Source organism: Procambarus clarkii, unplaced genomic scaffold, assembly GCF_040958095.1.
Source record: "Procambarus clarkii isolate CNS0578487 unplaced genomic scaffold, FALCON_Pclarkii_2.0 HiC_scaffold_141, whole genome shotgun sequence".
Classification (NCBI taxonomy): Eukaryota; Metazoa; Arthropoda; class Malacostraca; order Decapoda; family Cambaridae; genus Procambarus; species Procambarus clarkii.
Window position 1 is genome coordinate 843483 of NW_027189174.1, and position 5687 is coordinate 849169.

The following is a 5687-nucleotide window of genomic DNA, read 5'->3' on the forward strand; positions in this document are numbered from 1 at the left end:
TAACTGCCAACAAACTCACCCTTAACATTGACAAAATCTTTTATATTCTGTTTGGCAATAAATCCTCTAATCAAATAAATCTCAAAATAAACAATACCCAAATTTGTAACAAATTAGATGGCAAATTCCTTGGCATTCTCATTGACCACAAGCTTAATTTCCAGGGACACATTCTAAACATATCAAAAAAAGTTTCAAAAACTGTGGGCATTCTTTCTAAGATCAGATATTATGTACCACGCCCTGCCCTGGTGACTCTCTATTACTCCCTTATCTATCCATATCTCAACTATGGTATTTGTGCTTGGGGCTCTACTACCCAAAATCACTTACGTCCTCTAATTACTCAACACAAAGCTGCTATTAGGACAATATCCAATTCTGGCCCCAGACATCACTCGGTACCCCTACTTAAATCTCTGAATATGTTAGACATTAAGTCACTGCACATTCTCTCATGTGTATTATACATATATAAAACGCTAAACTATAATGCCAATCCTGATCTCAAAAGCTTCATAGAAGGTTGTATCAGAACCCATGAGCATCACACCAGAAATAAATACAGTTTTGATATTCCTAGAGTACGACTTAATCAAACTAGAAATGCTCTACAAATCAAGGGGCCCAGAATGTGGAATGACCTTCCCAACCATGTTAAAGACTGTACCTCTCTCAACCAGTTTAAGTTAAAAGCGAAGCTATACCTAATAAATTCCCTGTAACCTACCTTACCCTTCTATTGTCAACCAATGTCTGTTTTTTTTTCTTTAAAGAGCGCTGTTTGTCGACATAATTGTATTTGTGCTGCTTTTTCATCTATGTTTTCATTTCTTGTTTTCATTCTACTCATTATGCTCAATTAGTATTAAGCTTGTCATTTAAGTTTATCATGCCCGAAACGCTTTGCGTAATAGTGGCTTTAGGCATTGTATGTACTAGCTATACCTATAAGTTAAACAATCCTTGTAAATATTTATTGTATGTATGTACCTTACCTAAATAAAATTGTATTGTATTGTTGTATTGTATTATCTACGAATTTTGTGGAGTTTATTTCGCGAGGTCACTAATAATATTTAATACTTCTTGATAATATTAGCCCCCTCCCCGCTCAGCTCGTTGTCGCCGTGTGGGGGCTTAGTGGGCGGCTGCCGGAGTGTGATGCTCCTTGGGACAGTCCTCTGTCCTTTTCTAGCCTTGTGCTCCTGCTGCCGTCCTCTCCAATTCTGCTGGGCATCTTTTCCTTTTCCTTCTGTTTCGTTTTTCTCCCCCCTCTTCTCCTATCTGCTTGCCGTTTCCTACCGACCTTTTGCTCGTTCTGGTTCTTCCCTTGGACTTCTTCTATTTTGACGCCCGGGTGCTTGAGGAGGCATACTCATGCACCCGTAGAACTGCAGTACCCGACGTCGAGAGCGAGGGGAACCTTTTATTGTCAATCCCCACTTCGTCACTGAACCCGATCTCGACGGACTGTCGGTTTCTTAAGGTGGCGTTTGTGGGGCGTATACTCGCGACGCACCCCTAGGAGGCCCCGACAAGATCGGCGATAGCTTCTTGTTGGGTGTCCTGCCTCTAATTGTGGCTCCATGGTGGGTGTGGGGGCACATTCGTGAGTGAATTCTTTCTTTCGTCAAGATGATTACCCCTGCTTCGGCTTCTTCTGGTTTACCTTCTCAGGCTCGTGGGGTGGGCGACCAAGCCCCCGAGTCGGTCCGTATTGGAAGACCGGGCTCTGTAGCCTCCGCTGCATTGAGCCCCGACCTTGCTCCTCCTTTGGCCTCTCTGACTCCTTCCTCTGGCTCCCCTCCCTCCTCTGTGGTTGGGTCGAGCCCCAAGCCCCCAGTGGTGACTACCTCGTCCCCTGGCGTGGCTCCTTCTCTAGTTGTAACTACTGCGCCTTTTAACCCCTCTCTCTCTCTGGGGGTTCTCACCGCCGTCTTCGTCACGGCCGCCCTCGCTCGATTCCTTCCAGTTCTGCTACCTATCAAGCCTTGTTTGGTCCCGCTTCGTGGGCCAAATATTTTGATCTCCTCCCTCTTGATTCTGCGCCTCCTGACGATTTCTCCCTCCATCGACATCTCATTGATTCCGTGGATGCCTCCATTACTTTCAACCCCACTCGTCTCGGTACACGTGTCGTTGCTGCTCCTTCTCAGGATGCTGCTTCCCGCTTGGCTGCCTTATCCTGCCTTGGCGAGACCCCCGTTCGGGTCTCGAAGAACGTTCAGTTGAATGCCAGTGTTGGCACTATTTTGCTCCCGCCCCATGTTGCGACCGGTGTTCGGGACCTACGCGACTGCCACGACGATATTCGACATATCCTCGCTGCCCAGGGCCATTCTATTCTCCAGGTGGACACGTTTACTCGTCCCCCTCGTGGTAGTCGCCGTCAACCCCTCCGGGTTGTGAAGATTACCTTTGATGGTAGGACCCTTCCACCCTCTGTCATTCTTGCTGGTGCCAGGTGCTCTGTCCAGGAGTACATTCCTTCTCCTCGGCTCTGCAACAAGTGCTGGAGGTTTGGGCATGGTGCCCTCCGCTGCTCCGGGACTGTCTCTCTCTGTCCTTTGTGTGGTGGCGAAGGTCACTCTAAGTCGGAGTGCGCTTCTCCCCAGGCTCGTTGCCTCAACTGCGGTGAGGCCCATCCTACCTTCTCCCGTGCGTGTGTCCATTACAAGCTTGAGGCAGCCGTCCTCAACTTGAAGCACCGGGAGCGTTTATCTTTTCCTGAGGCGAGGCGCCAGGTTCGCCGGCTCCCGCCTTATGCTAATATCTCTTATGCTCGCGTGTTGCGCTCTTCCTCTCCTCGTCCTTCCCGCCTTCCTCAGACTCACAACCGTTTCCAGGCCTTGGACCCTGATGCGCCCACTGCCCCCTCCTCTGTCCCTTTGGGTTCTCTCCCGAAGGATCCTCCTCCTGGTCCTCTGTCTGGGGTTCCCCTTCCTTCTACCCGGTCTGTCGTGTCTTCTGTGTCTCCTTCCTCGTCCCCCTCCGATCCTCCTTCCCATCCTCTTCCTCCATCTATCGGCTCTCCCCGCCGCCTGTCGGTGCGGGCGGATGTCCATCGCTCTCCTAACGGCCGTCGTGTGTGCTCTCGTTCGGCTTCTCCTGTTGAGACACTGGAATCCGTTGCCCGGTACGTAGTTGCTGGGACACCGGTCTCTTTAAGTCAGAAGCGTAAGCCTGGCTCCTCTCCTTCCTCTTCCCCGGCGGGTAAGAAGGCTTCGCTTTCTTCCTCAGCTCCTCCTTCTGGCTCTGTTGCTCCTTCCCCTCCCGTTTCAGTGCTTGCGCCCCCTGTTCCTGCTATGGAGGTTTCTTTGGCCCCTGCTTCCCTTTCGGTTGCTGCTCTTGCTGGGGTGCGCTCCTCTCTTTCTACTCCCCCTCTTCCGGCTGCTGTCCTTGACTGCTCCTCTCCGTTGTCTCCTCCTCCTCCTCCTCCTCCGGACCCTGCCCGCCCACCTCTGTCCTGTTCTCCCGTTTCCTTCCCTCCGTCTTTGCTCAGTTTACCCATGCCCCCTAACCCTGACTTTGCTGACCCTGATCCCGACCCTGATATTCTTTAACGTGCTCTGTTGGTCTTTCGCCTTTGTTTCTTCCTTGTTCTCTGTTTTTGTCCTTTCTCTTCTCGTCGTTGTCCATTCTTCAATGGAACGTTCGAGGTTATTACGCCAATTTCCTCGAACTCCAACTTCTGGTTTCGCGGTTTTCGCCCCTTTGTGTCTGTCTGCAGGAGCCGATGCTTGGTGCTCGTCCTGGTCGTTTTCGTGGCTATTCCTTTCTCTCCCCCCCCCCCAGCCATTGCTGGGGCTTCTAATTCTTCTGCTCTCTTGATTCGGGCTGATGTTCCCTTTGTTCCTTTACTTTTTCCTTCGCCTCTCCATTGTTCTGCTGCTCGTATCTTTGTGGGGAAATGGTACACAGTTTGTTCCATTTATCTCCCCCCGAGTGTCCCGCTCTCTCTTCCTGATTTGAAACACCTCCTAGACTCCTTGCCGGAGCCTGTGCTCCTGCTGGGTGACTTCAATTGTCGTCATTCTCTTTGGGGTGACGTTCTGACGAATACCCGGGGTCGCCTCCTTGAGCCGTTTCTCCTCTCTTCTTCCCTGTCTCTTCTGAATTCTGGTGAGCCCACTCATTTGGACTCTCGAACTCGCACCCTTTCTTGTCTTGATCTTTCTCTCTGCTCTTCTTCTCTTTACTTAGCTTTCACATGGCAGGTTCTTGATGACCTCCATGGAAGTGATCATTTCCCCATCCTTGTTTCCTTTTTCTCTTTTCGCCCTTCCCTCTCTTTCCCTAGGTGGCAGTTTGCTAAGGCGGACTGGACCCTATTTTCCCTCAGTGCTACTCTCTCTGACCTCTCCCTTCTGCCCCTCTCTCGCGCTCTCCTCCTTTTTCATGACACTGTCTTCGACGCTGCCCTCCGCTCTATTCCTCGCTCTTCCTCTCGGGGTCCACGGAAGTGCGTTCCCTGGTGGAATGCGGACTGTGCTCGGGCTGTCCGCTGTAAGCGTGCAGCCTGGAAGAAGCACCGCCGTAGGCAGACGACCGATTCTTTTCTTTTCTTTCGGAAAGCGAGTGCGGTGGCCCGTAGGGCCATCCGTACGGCTAAACGTGAATGTTGGGCATCTTATGTCTCGACAATTACGTCCGAACCCCTCTGGCCCAGATCTGGAAGCGTATCTGCAAGATAGCGGGTAAGTTCGTTCCCGATGTTTCACCGGTCCTTCACCTCCATGATACTCTTGTGGCGGACCCGTTGCAGGTCGCTTCCGAACTGGGTTCCCACTTTTCTTCTGTTAGCTCTGGTCTTCATCTTCCCCAATCTTTCCTTCTTCGTAAACCTGTCCTTGAGTCTCGTCCTTTAGATTTCTGCACTCATCTTCAGCTTCCCTATAATGATCCCTTCTCTCTCTCTGAACTTCGTTCTGCCCTGGCCCTCTGCGGTTCTACGGCGGCGGGCTCCGATGGTATTCATTATGAGATGCTTCGCCATCTCCCTCCGAGCACGTCTCAGTATTTACTGAGTCTGTATAATCGGATCTGGGAGTCGTCGTCAGTCCCTGAGGACTGGCTCGATGCCGTTGTCCTCCCTGTTCGCAAACCGGGGTCTCTGGGTACTTCCCCTAAGGACTTTCGCCCTATTGCTCTCACAAGTTGTGTCTGCAAACTCTTTGAACGTATGGTTAACATTCGTCTGATGTGGTTCCTGGAACACCATCACCTCCTCTCCCCTTCTCAATTTGGTTTCCGCAAGTGCCGCAGCACGACAGATGTCCTGGTGAACTTGGAGGTCTATATACGTACTGCTTTTGCTGCGAAGACCTCCGTTGTTGCCGTCCTTTTTGACCTAGAAAAGGCTTACGACACCACTTGGCGTTATCATATCCTATCTCAACTTCATTCTTTTGGCCTTCGTGGTCATCTCCCTCTCTTTCTCCGCAGCTTCCTCTCTCGTCGTTCCTTTCGGGTGCGCCTTGGTACCGCTCTCTCTCCCTCTTTTCAGCAATACGAAGGTGTGCCCCAGGGTAGTGTTCTGAGCACTACTCTTTTTCTGGTTGCCCTCAATGGTCTTCTTTCCTCTCTTCCTTCTGGTGTCTTCTCCGCTCTCTATGTCGATGATCTTACCCTTTGTTGTCAGGGTGATGATTCGCCTCTCCTTCAACGCCGGCTTCAACTTGCGA